At 39.3% G+C, this 14,129-nt stretch overlaps 1 protein-coding gene across 1 annotated transcript in view; it reads left to right on the forward strand.

Moving 5' to 3' along the window:
- Positions 1–13,082: 13,082 nt before the first annotated feature.
- The window catches only part of cntn3a.1 (contactin 3a, tandem duplicate 1), a 65,032-nt gene continuing 63,985 nt past the window's right edge, over positions 13,083–14,129 (forward strand). The window contains exon 1 of the mRNA XM_028410168.1: positions 13,083–13,274. The gene's annotated coding sequence lies outside the window, so the exon portion shown is untranslated. The remainder of the gene's footprint in view (positions 13,275–14,129) is intronic.

The raw sequence follows: 14,129 nt of genomic DNA on the forward strand, positions 1-14,129 counted from the left end.
AATCACGTCTTAAGAAAATGGTGTGTGTGTCTGTGTGTGTGTGTGATTTTAAGTGAGAGAGAGAGAGAGAGAGAGAGAACAAGAGAGAGAGGAAAAGAGAGAGATTAGAGTACAGTGCTGTGTTGCTGGCTCAACTGGGCAATACTGACCGAGAGGATCTGCACTACTTGCCTTTTAGTAATGTTATTCTCTGTGATGTGTATTCTTAATCCTATTTTTTTCAGTTCCCTGCTGCCTCCCTCACTGATTGAACTTGACAAAGCCAGGGTGGGCGCAGGTACATCACATAGACTTCAACAAAAATGGTGAGAAAAATCACAGGACACATTGTTCTGTTTTAGCCGAATGACATGTAGCATGTATCAGAATGAATCAGGGGGACGTGTGAGCTGTAAATCCTAAATGACTGAAGGGCTCCCTCACTGGGCTGCAGGGGGGTAGATTTATTGGTTGCCACACTTGAGGTTATTGTTTTGTCTCTCTGGGCTAACATCAGCAAATCAGAAATTAGCACCACTGGGAGTCCTGTCTTTTATGGGGACATTTAAGTTGAACTTTTAGGAACCAATATATATTGTGCTGGCAGAGATTGCTGGCTTATGTTGACTTTCCTCACTTCTCTCTGCTTTATGGTGCAGATGCTGCTGTTTAACTAGTTGAACCATCCCTGGTATAAGGGATAGGTGCATTTGATAACTTAGATGTTCATTAGTATGACATGTTTATTAAAACAGAAGAGCAACTCTTTCTCAATAGAGAATTCACTCAGTCTGCAGCCTCAAAAACAGTTCATAAACACAGTTTGGTTGCACTGCATAAACTTATCATCAGGTTCAGTGGTGCAATGAACTAAAGCCTCCCAGAGAATGTGGAAAATAGTGACGTGGTCTGATGAGCCATCCTTTGCCTTGTGTATGACAGATCTCGGGCTTGACTCTTGTGAATCTGTTTGCTGTGTGTTGTTGCAGACATTTTGCTGGCATGGGTTGTTCTCTTAGAGGAACATGTCACTACAGATCAATACAAAGTTGTTCCAAATCATCACCTTTATCCAAAGATGAAACATTTCTTCTCTGACCTGTCGGGCATGAGGGGGGGGGGGGGGGGGGGGGGGTCACTGAGTGATTTGATGAGGACTCCGGCCTTCGTGGCTTCATGTCATCCCAAATGGAACACCCGTCAGAGATGTTGGACCGAGGTGTTGGATGCCTCACAACACCTTTCTAAGACACTATTTGTTGTGCAGTACAATCACATTCTTTTAAGTAGCACTGAGACTACTTTCAGATAGCAGTCAACTGTGAGGGACCCATTAAGATACAGCCAGCTATAGCAGTTCACTTCACTACACTTGATTGATTAACCTAAGCTTTACACCAAATTGTATCAAATAATTTAACAGCTAAAATTTTCAGACTTCTCTAAACACCCACACATATGCTGTCTGTCTCACTTTCTGCTCTCCTCTTCAGCAGGTTGGTTAGATTACATTTAAATATTGCCATATTTCTGGCTGAGAGGAGGGTCATTAAAGAAGGTCAGCTGGTGACCTCAGTTGGCTTTTGAGCCTGTCAGTGACAATGTTTCAGTTTAGTTGGATTCGGACTAATACAGTATAGAAATGTGACCTTTTTGTCATCCCAAGCTGTATTGGACATAAGTGCCACTTTATGAAAAAAGGATCTCTGCATCATAATTTAGCACAGGAAGACAGGGATGTGGTGCTGATCTGATGGCAGATCAATAGGTTTGTTGAAGAGAATCCAAATGAACCCATGTTGCAGGGAATGCTCCATAATGCTAAACCCAAGATGAGGGAGGGCAGCCTAACTTGTCTAAACAACACACACACACCACATTCTTTGGTTGATGCAGCATTGACATATTGGATTCCATGTTGAAGCAATCAGGCCAAAGCTGCAGTGTTGGGGCACTCTGAGACACAACCAGGAGCCAGGATAATTACCATTTATTGATACATGACTGCTGTACGTCTGTTTGCCCAGTGAATTAAACCAGCTCATTACAGGCTTAATGGTGGTTAGGGGAGATAAATAATAGATACCAGTCCACTCACTGCTACTTCAGCATGCATCAGGAGACCCCTGTACCTCCCCTGCTGTCCCCCCCAACAATTCCTGACATCAATCTGCACAACACAAAATCAAGACATCCTCCCTTGAAACCAAAACTGACATCACGACTTCAATCCAACCCAAGTGGTCTCATGTGGGCTTACTTGTGGGAGTGCTAATGTTAGTTGTGGATAAAGGTTAGGTTAATCAGAATGTGTGGACATATTTTCAATGCAGTGAAGAAGTAACAATTAGCAGCATAAATAATGTTTCCGTTCCAGCTCATATGGATTTTTTCACCCCTGTGAGTGTTTAACAATGGGAATATAAATGTAAAAACAGCCAGGAGAAAGCTCTCAGTGCCACTAAATGGTGCTCACTCCCCTCTGTTTGGCTCCTGCTCTCTCCTGCACTCACCTCTTGGAGAAATGAAAAACAATACATTTTGAGTGAAGTGTAACAAGCAAGTCACCCTGACAAAATGATGATGATTTTCTTATCTTCAGCGCCTCCTTTGTCCTTTCCAGCTCTTCTTCTCCCTGACAACATAAGTTTCACACTGCTGCTCCCTCACCTCCTTCCTGTAACCCCACATAAAACGCTGCCTTATTGAGCTTTAACCCCGCTCTGCCTTGTACAATCCACTCAGTTCAAAAGCTTATAAACATGCCAAGAGCACAGTTCAGAAAGAACTATGTGGTTTGAGTGTGTTTCGTTTATTTTTTTATATATGCACACCACAGTCTTGTTTATACAGCTGGTGTTCACATGCATGTCAGAACCAGAATATCACTTGCATTGACATAGGCTCAGCCTACAGAAAATCAATCTTAAGCTATTTTATATGTAAAACAACACGAGACAGAAAAAATTACATTATTTTCAAACATTAAAACATTTGACCTTCAATTTTAATATACTTTTATGACAATATAATATCTGGCAACAAATTTCATCAAGAGTACAGTCATTCATCATGGAGTATATTTTTTATGTATTTTATATTTTATGTACCATCTGGAATACTTTTTTGATATAATTATCTTTTTTCTAGTTTCATCCATAATGAGATTTAACTATAAGATAATAAGAAATGACCCTTGTGCAATATGTTATCTATTTTTGTTAATGACATTTATAATAAAAGTGGGAGGATGAGAGGAGTTTGTCTCATGTACTTTACTTTATGTTCCAGAGAGCATAACTGAATGACCATTTTAGTCTCAAAAAATAACTTAAGAAAAACGAGGGTCTGAAATACACATACTGTAATAATATTATAAGTTTCATTATCACAAAAAGTTGGAACTCATTTATATAAGTTACTTATTTATTTATACAATGTCATATGATTGTACTTGTAACATTACATAATTGTAGAATATAGTCGGACACCAGCTGAAATGGAGAATATGTTTTCTTCAAACTTTTTAATGTAAAAATGTTTATCTTCAGTTTGGCAGCACGTATTGATAGATCAGATGTTTGTCAGTCATGAATACAGATGCATTAATTGTGTTTGTATTATATATTTTAAATTACAAACTTTTAAACTTTTACATTAAAAATATAGATAGATTTAGACACAAAGTAAGAGTAAAGTGATAAATATTAGCCCCATGATGGTCTCATTTATTATAGGCGGGAGACAAAGTACTTGCAGCGCTGATCACATTTAGTGATTTTAGTTTAACACAAACTGGAGCTGTCTCATTATTTGCTCAGAGTTGTGGTGGACTTGTTGTAGTTTCTCTCTGCAGCTGGATCCTGGAATTCCTACCTGGCAGACCTGAGGATGTCTCCAGACTGACTTCCATTCCTAAGTGCTCCTAGAGCTCTCTGTAACAGTAGGAGACAAATAATACAAGACTATATAGTCTTGTATTATTTGTCTCCTACTGTTACTTTTTCTAAACTGCAGTAAGTTGTATTCAGTTGGTGTTAGCATTGACAACAACAGACAGTAACATAAACTAGCACATTAGCACTGCCATAGTCTGCAGAAATCATTGTATATGGGCACTAAAGCAAGACTGAAGAGATTTACTTTAGTAATCAATCATGGGAATGCTTTTACTTCATAGAACTCCTATAAGAATTGTAAAAGGTCAGCTGATTATATATTTTAGCGTTCTGTGCTTCACGACCACAGTCAGCATTCAGTGGTTCACTTGTAAGAGAACTACTCTCATTGTCCTCATTATGTCACTTCAGACACTTGTGATGCTTTTGCCGGTTTATTTGTTCTGGTTTGTCAGAGTGCTCCTCCGGTGCCACCCAGGAGGGTCTATCACCATCAAAGCACCGCGTCAGAAACCTGACACGCATCACAAGACTTTCTCTCAAACTGCCAAGGTTGTGCTGGGAGTGCATTGAAATCATGTGAAGCAGGCTTTTGTGAATGATAATCAGAAGTATCTAAGATGCCTCTGTAAGATATGCAGCACAGTTATGTGGTGCATGTAGGCTTAAAGTCTCAAGGGAACAAACAACTGTGTGTGTGTGTTTTCCATTAAGAAAAGTGCAAAAGCTGGCAATTTATTGGCACTTATCTAAAATTGGTTACTTCTCACTATTGTTTCATTATTTATACCAAACTCCTGTCAACACAGACTGCACCACAACAGCTTCCTTATGCAATAGAAGACAAAATTGTTGCATAATTGGAAAAAGCAGAATTCCATTCTCCAGAAAACAGTAGAATACATATATAAGGATTATTGTTACCCAAGGTTAGCAAAGCTATCATTAGCTTATCTCTGGGCTGATGCAGCAATAGAAATGATTTAAAACAAACAAACCCTCCATGGTGTCCTCCATTGGCTTCTGAAGAGCAGTTCTGAAGCTCAGTGTGGAGGCTCTGGCTGTCGCCATTTTGACAGTGCCTGAGTCTGCCTAACTTCCAATTAACCAAATATGGAAAAACAAGTAAAACTGAAGTATGTGGCTTAAAAAAACAAGCCTTAAATCTTCCTAACGTTTTGATGCCAAATGTCATTTTTTAAGCAAACTAAAGAAAATTCACCCTGTTGCAGACACAGCAGCACACTCCTTCAGAATCCAAAGCTAAATCTAATAGCCTTGCTGTGTTTATGTATGTAAAAGAAAAGAAAAGAAAAGAAATACATTAAACACATATAACCTAGAAACATGTGAGCTCACTTAACTCCCGTAGCATCATGTGACACATCTCATTTCATCATCCACGCAGCATTCACAACTCTATCCACCCATCCATTAATATGACAAGACCAGAGAGGCTAACTCCATCTTATACTATTAGTGCAGGTTGTAATGCACTAATGCACTTTATGTTCGAGTAACTACCAGTGTATTTATTTATTTTTCTTAATCGAAGGTTTAATAGTTACTTTATCTCATTGTGCCATCTTCTGCTATTAGCATACCTGACTGACTAATACCTCTGCTGTGGGCAGAAATGCAAATGTTCTTGCAGTTTCTTTTCCTTTTTTTAAAGAATTCAAATAAAAGTTTGGATCAGCTTGGATTTTTATATGCTTTCAGACACTGCTAAAGATTTTTTTTTTTTTTTTTTTTTTAAAGCCAACGCTATTATGGTTAGGAGCAGAGGCAGTCTTTACTGCTATCAGAAGAATCAGCCTCTAGTTATAGAGACTATTACAGAACAGGTGGCTCTTCAGTTGCTTTGACTTTGACAATTCTTAACTCTGACAGGCTGAGATGACTTTTGTGGAAGTGGTATCACTGCTGTGTTTTCAACAATTTAGCCGTTCGGAGCTCTGTTGGAGCCGTCACTGCTGAGTCTGTGTAATGTTGCCTATGGGTGCATCCCTGACTAATGCTTTGCTCCTGTTTTCTCTCTCTCAGTTTTTCCTTTTTTGCGTCCTGAAATGGATTTTTGTCCTTCCTTCCTTTCTCACTATTTGTCCCAGTAATCTAGGAGGCAAAATGAGCTGCCCCACTATCTTCATTGCAGCTTTTTTTCAAGCAATATAGGGAGTTATTTTCATATGTCAGGTTGCATCCACAACTGCAAAATAACCTTTTCTTTCCAGCTGACATCAGCTAAGCTTAGTCTTTTGCACAAATGTCAGTGTTTAAATGATCAGTTTCTTCTCTTCATGTTTTTGCTGTTTACATTCATGTGTATTTGCTTTAGGAATGAGAGCAGCAGGTGCAGAATGAAGGCACTGCTCCACTCATCATATATGCGGCTACTCCACATTAGTTATTTAAACATATAGGGAACCTTCCAATCCAATGTAGGATGCACTGTGACAGTGGTAATGCAGTAGAAGTATGGGTGTGAAGGACATCCTGATAAAAAGCTTATTGTAAGCATATGCCAGTTCAATTTGGTGTCTCATCTCACACTATGAGTTGGTGTTTACTTTGTTATTACTTAACCTTGACCATTATCTCTCCATAACCTTGCTTATTATTTATAACCTTATCTTGGTGTACAGATATTGTATGATGATAGGGTATAGGGTGCAGCGATGTAGGTGTTTGATAATGTACTGTATGTTGTGGTATTATGGAGTAAGACAACCCAAAGTGATGTATTTCTAAACAAACAAATACTAATACATAAGTGCTGTCCCTCCCACCTGATCCAATAAAAAAAGTATTCTCTGTATTTATCAGCTTTTCCCATGAGGATTGTTCGGCTAAATTATTCTTGATTTAAGCAGATGGCTGAGACAGACAAAGGTAAAATCCTGGAATAACTAATTTCACCTTAACAAGTAAGCTTCACCTCATTTAGTCAATGTTAACACCCAATATTATTGCTGGCAGATCTGGTTCAAATGTAAATTACAAATTATATATTAGCCATGCCTCGCTGATTTTAACTGCACAAAAGAACAGGCTGAAAGCAGAGGCCGATTTCACCACTGCAACTGCTGCTAAGTAATTTTCTAGAGAAATGCTGGTCAATCTCTGCTGAACAGCAAAACAACATGTGTCCAACCGCTTTCAATTTGGAAACTAATGGAGCTGTTGGATCGAGATGTTTGAGACAAGTAAACCTAAATGACACTAAAACAGCTGGTGAGGTGCGACGATAATTAACTTCTGCACCATGGGTTATATAAAACAAGAACAACACGACACAGGTACAGAAACTCATCAACACATTGTGTACGTACACACACACATACAGCCCTGCGTCGCCACCGCAACCTTCTCTGATGTTTTTATCATTCTGCGTTTGATCCCACTTTCCTTCTCTGTGTGTCTACCCTCAGGCTCGGCCAATTCAAGTGGCCAGGTGCAGCCTCTTCAGACTAGCTAACACAACAGTCCTCCATTTGCTGTGTTCGCACCAACACCATAATCATACGCAAGAAATTATTCCGCTTTTTACACTCCAGGACAGAAAAACATCAAATCAGCTCCCCAGCATTTCTACTTTGAACTTTTGAGACTGACCACAGCAGAGAGGCAGGAGACTTTTCCATCTCTTTCAGTGTTTCTTTAATGATCAATTCTTGTCATCCTAGTGTAGATGGTAAAGATGGGAGAGGTAGAAAGACCTTCTAAAAGCTGTAGAGCTGTAGCTCACAACAATTGATGGTGTCTGTCTGCAGCTGTTGTGTGTGAAAAGATGTGTAAAAAGCTTAAATAAGTCTCAAATCATGACTCATATTTAGCCCCCAAGCAACTAACATAATAGGTTAGTGTCTGTTTAGTCTGTTAGTTTCAGTTTTAAGTATAATGGCTGATGACTGGATTTTCATTGTTTCAGAAAAATGTTCATTTTGATGTTATTGTGAGGTCAAGCCACTGATCCACTGCAGCAGAGCCTTAGGGCCATAACCCACACCAAGTCAGGGTTAGCTAACAGTTGATTGGACTGAATAGGGTCAAATAGTGAGGTTTTGGGGATAAATGCCAATTCTGGGTCTTTTGTCTGAACTGTAGCCTTACCTATGACTGCTCTGTGGCTGTGGCAGATATAGAGAAACACAGAAGGCTGCACCAGGCACTCACTCCAGCTTCATCTGCTTTATCTGCTGTATGTGCTTTACACAATGACAAACATTTCTTTAATGACACCATGAAATCAGTGATGTTCACGTAATGTAAAAATAAAGCAGGGACGTTGCAGACCTTTTTTCCTTTGTGCAATCTCTGCATGGTCAAGAGCGGGGTCGGCTCAGTGGGCCAAACCTATTTAGTCAAGTCTGCCTGTCTCGCTCCCCCAGCAACACCATCATCACTGTCAGCCATTCTTCTGCTTTACTGAGTGCAAAGCAACTCATGCCCCTCTCTTTCTCAACTCAAGCAGAATCATTGGCAGTGACAAACATCATTATAATGTTCCTCAATGAGTGCTCCACCTTTAGCTGAATGTTGTAGCCTGCAGGGGCTCTTCAGAGCGATCTTTGTGCTGGCCCCTGTTTGCATGCATGCTGTTTGACTGACCAATCCAGCAAAACATGCACCCTTATATGTCCTGCGGAAAAAATACCAATGTAAAAAAAAGGTTGTATGAGGTGCTACATAATGTAATAATAATGAGTGTTTAATTAACCCTCAAATCTATTTTGGTGACACACTAAGGCCAGTGTGACTGCCAGAATAATCCAGTTTAATAGTCTTATTTCCCTTCTAATTTAAAGTTTAAGTGAGTAAGTAATTAAATATATAAATAAGTTAATACATGACAACATAAACGTGAATCGCTGTAAATTTGTTTTATAACCAATCAGGTCTCAATAAGCATCTTTGAACCTATCCTTTTAAAAAAGCCCAGTGTGTCTCTCATGTATTGGTGTTCTACTTAATTTAAATGAGTTACTTGAAAATTTAGGGACTTAATATGCATGAAATATTAATCCATGCACTATTAGAGTCATACTGTCAGAGTCTGTTGGGGGCTTAAGTGTTCATTAGAATGGAGCTTTGCTGCAAAAAAGCCTCCTGCAGACTTCCAGAGTAACACTTTGGGTCTTCTGTGAATTTGTCATAAAGCTGAACTTCCAAGAACAGTCAGGACAGTTTTTATTTAATGCCCTAAAACTATTTCAGCCACAATTTATAATTAACAAAAAAAACTATTACCTGGTGACCACTTTGTCGGCACCATTAATATGGCTAAAATTCTTCTTTCCATTTTCCATCCAATCTATTTTTATATTGGGTCACAATAATAAAACAATGCACAGCATCCTGCTTCCTTGTGTTTGTGCGTTGTGTGCCGTTGTGTTTGTTTTTGGAGGTTCATCAGGCTCCAGTTTGGAAGCATGTGGTGACTCTGACCTTTTCTAACCTTGGCAAGATGATAAAATGACCAACTGTGATGCCAGCTGTCCATCTCTCATTGGCTACTTTTCTATAAGTGACAACCTTTAGATATTCTTTATTTCCATGAAATATGTCTACAGTATAACACAGGAGCTAAACCTTTATGCCAAATTAAACCAACTGTTTTAATAATAATAGAAAGTCTGGACCATGCTGTGACCACATGGAAAAATGATCTGGTTTATGCTGACGTTGCTCTCTGTAAGTGCACTCCACCTTGTTTGTGCCATTGAATGTGGCTTTGTTGGTCCTGCTTGTGGAACAAACCACAAGGAACAGATGTACCTGTTGTCAGAAATGGAAGCCCCTGCAGGGCGTCGGTAGCTTTGTGCTCTGAGATCATGTGTTCACTTCTGTTACCTGAGTCCAGGAGGTGTGTGACATACTTGTGACAGGTGTATTGCCAGGTGTCCACGTCGGTGGCCAGGTTCTCATGTGCTCAGGCTGAGGTGTCACTTTCTAGTGTGTGTAGGTATCAGTATACGGCACAAAGCAGGAAGAGGAAATTTTGTACACTAAATAAAATATATGCATTTTTTAATCTCTGGCAACACACTTCAGTGAAACTGCAAACAAAATCCAGATTCAATAATTCCAGAGTATAAATAAAAACTTTACTTTACAGGCAGGGACAAATTAAGTGGCATGCAAAGTAGAAAGGTGAGAAGACTCCTGAAGTCGTAACATGACTGCCTGTGTATGTGTGTGTGTGTGTGTGTGTAGAAGCTAGTACACCTGTAAGCCCTGCACTCACTGGAGCACAGCCTATTAGAACAAGCATAAGACATATCCCTCAGACTGTGAACTGTGAACACACACACACAAGCTCATCTCGGGCAGACAAGACATTGTTCTGAGCAGGCATGAATTACCATCTTGATCATACCCAGAGCAGCCGCTATGTCATGCAAACGTATTGTTCTGTCTAATGCTGAGGTCACCTTCATCAAGGGAAGTCTAGGTGTGGTGCTTGGCTGTCTGCAACTGTGAATCTTTTTTTTCTATAGCTGCAAAATGTATTTTTCTACACCTGCAAATGCTTCTTCATCAATGGACAGCCAAGACACTGGTGACATTCAATGCTAGATTTATTGTTCTGCCTGCTGCAGAGAGTGGTAGGGCTCAAGATATGCAAAGTACTGTAAACACAAACATTCCACAATCCACTTAATGTAACAGGGATGCTTCTCCAGGCACAAAGTTTATTTCGAATCCTCTCTAAAAGCTTAGTCATTCCTTTGACAGTAAACTAACGTACCTATCTTGTAACTGTCTTGCATTTAGTATCAGCAGCCACTTTTTTGTGCATTGTCCAATATTTGGTGCAGATTAAATATTGATTTCTATACATTTTGGAACACAGTGAAAAATGTTCCCTTGAGTTGGATTATATGGGGCGTTACTGGAGGCTGCTCACCATTTATCTGATTCCTACAATTTGACTCAAGGGGTGAGGTTATACCACATACCTTGTTCTCTCAGCCTTTTAAGTATTTGAGTTTTTTAAGTATTCAGGCAGCCTTTCTTGACTGACTCTTCCTTAACAGTGATGAAACTCCACCGAACTTGCTTTTCTCAGTGCTAACTCCTTAAAGCAATCAAGGATGAGGAGAAAATAGACAATCTCCAAGAGAGTATCTCATGCTGATTTGCCTGCCACGCTTATCCAAATAGTCTGGCTCCTTATCAAATTGGATTGGTTTATTTTGAATGGGAGTGAAGTCCCTTTTGGTCAGCAGAAGATTAATATTGATTTAATCTGAAATTGTTAAATATGGGACAGATGGTGTCAGTAGAAAGACCTTGAATTCTGAAAGCATTGTCTACAGTACGCTGGTTTCTGTCATCCTCTCTGCATAGAGGCCATGCAACTGTGGACTATTACAAGATGTAGTCCGGAAGAGTAGGGTAGGTCTGCAGTATACAGTATAGGGAAGGTTACATGGACTGCAGTAAAAAGTGTAATTTTATGAGCCAAATGTCCTAAGTATGCCTTTCACAGCTCTAATGTTTTACAAACTAATCTGTTGTTGTTCTCATTTTCTCTAATGTGGTGCTATGACTAAATAAATGTTGCGTATAATCATGTCTCTTGGGTAAATGATGTTACTAGTTGTGAAAAATGAGAAACGCCTTCAACTGAGGCTGCTTCAGCATTGTTGTCCAAAGCTCATTAAAATCTTTCTCCTTGTGCAGATAAATAATTGCTAAGGATGTACAGTGAGTCCTCACTTTGAAATATCTGACCTCGAAGTATCGTCTGGGCCAAGTGTCAGCTACCTGTTTTGAAGATGATCACATCAAAATTGACACAGATCAGTAACACCGAAATTCTAATTAGGCTGCAGATATCATAAGCGTGGTGATGATGTGACCTCTGCTTTTGATCTGAGCAGCAGGTAATGAACTCCAGAGTATCCAAGAGGAGCCCTATATAAAAGCTTGATGTTAGATGCCTTGTTGTTCTGCTTTTAAATCCTCTGTTCCACACGCAGGGTCGGTCTTAGCCTCTGCAGATGCTGGTGAGAGCTAGGAAATCAATTCACTCAAACAGGGATAAGAAGGACTTGGTTTTGGATAACTCAGGGTGTCTTAGTGTGCATTATTCATTAGATAGGAGAGACACAGTCACAATTGCTTCCACTGCAGGAAGGTGTACTGTAGACAAAGAATATGAAAGCTTAACCATATCACTCTGTAGATCAGCAGAGTTCAGCAGTCCTGGTGTTTAGGTTTATCTCGCTCTCACTCTGAGAGTAGGTGCAATGGAAAGTTTCAATGGAGAGTTTCAAGGCTTGATATGTTGAAAAAAATCTGTAATACATAATTAATACACATGAAAAGAAGACTAAAGATTAAAAACATGACAAAATGTGGAAGTGGAAAGTAACCATGTGTATGTATGATTCATAGAGCATAACTCTTATCAATGGAAATAATGTAATGTCACAATGATAGTCGAAACATTGTCCTATTGAATCTAGGTTTCATCACAACAATTTCTAATTTGCATTGCATTGATCGTACATTTTCCTTTACTTGAATGACTTCTTTTCAAGTTCAGAGATGAGAGTAAGGATTCTAATCAAAAGCAGCATGTGCCACAACAGCAGATGAATCTGTTCTGTATTCATTTTAACATTACCTAAGCTCATTAATTTCAGGCTAAATATGTGAACATACTAATCATGCCACTACTACACAAAATGTTCCTACAAGTGGGTGGCCTTTGTATTCTTCCTAAGAGATTGGCATAGATCCACCAAATACAGATTAGTGAAAAACACCTCAAGGGCATGGATTTAGATAAACATTTGTACAACCACTCACAGCCACAGCCACATACACACATATATACACACACACGGTATGCAAAAGTTGAACTTGTCAATGTCAGTGTGTTCTTTCAGGAGGTACAGTATCTGTCACGGCAAATCTGGAATACTTCTGAAGTACCTCAGAAATTCAAGGGAGTAGGTATCATAAACAAGTCCTTTGGTGAATCAAATGTAATATATTTTAGAAAATATTGAATTTGCGGAGGCACACACACAGGTACTTATTCAAAGTGTGAGAGGATTTCTACATGCTGGTTTTGCTTTTATTGCATGTTAAGTGTTTCAGCATTTCACATCGCTCCCTGAGCACATACTGTAGGCACTAAATCACACTTAAAATAGATTTTCAAGTATGACAGAAGACTCTTTGACTTAAGGTATGTTTGATAAGTTGCATCTTCATTTATGTCATTACATTCTTGTGTTGTAAATAGAGATGAACAAACCTTTCATGATCTCACCCATAGGTTTCTGAGTGGTCTGTAGGCTCACCGTGGGATGGGAGGTTCTGGCTGTCACTGTCTTGGGCGTATGGGCGAAGCTGTGGAGCATGAGTGGAGCTGAGGTGGGTAGGAGGAATTATGCACAACTTAAGGCCAGCAACTTAAGTGAGAAAAGTGTACAGGGTTACACTCTGTGCTGTTGTCATTAATGAGCAAACTGTCCATAGAGACCAAAACCTTTTTACCAGGCTGTAAGTATTATTATTTCTGCTGCAAGTTGGACATTGGAGACATAGAGGTCTATGGGGATTGACTGATTTCAGAGCCTCAAGTGGCCATTTGAGGAACTGCAATGTTTAACCCCCCTTCACCAGCTGGGTTGCTGCTTGGGTATAAAACCTCTCATACCTCTCAACAACAATATGTGTTGTGTATCCTGTAAACAAAATTTAAATTTTTTTAAAAAAGCAATGTTTTGATAATGTCAATGCCTGTGTGACATTTCCAATGGCAATGATTGATTAATCTTGAAGTAGTCTGGGTTGTAACCTTTTTTCGGAGGGACAACTACCTCTATTTCATGGTTCAAGAACTCGGCTTTTCTAAGTGAGAAGACAGATTGGCTCAAGGTTAAATGCTTTGGCAAGGCGGTCATTAGTTTGCAGCAAGCGAAGGCTGCTGTTAAGAGAGAGAGAGAGAGAGGCTCTACCTCTTGATTTTCTTTGAGATATCTCCCACACAGGCGATTCTTGACCTGTTGAGCCGGGAGTCACAAGTCAATAATAAAAGCCCTTAAAACTTTTCAAACAAAGTAATTAAAAAAAAAAAAACAACAATTCTTTGTATTGAATTTCATGTGTGTTATTATGGTAGATAATGTTCACAATGTTTGTGTTGTTTAAATGTGCTCATTCTCTGATTCATGAAGAGCACAGGAGTGTTTTATAACACACTGTATGTTACATTCTAGCAGTAGT

Source organism: Parambassis ranga, chromosome 7, assembly GCF_900634625.1.
Source record: "Parambassis ranga chromosome 7, fParRan2.1, whole genome shotgun sequence".
Classification (NCBI taxonomy): Eukaryota; Metazoa; Chordata; class Actinopteri; family Ambassidae; genus Parambassis; species Parambassis ranga.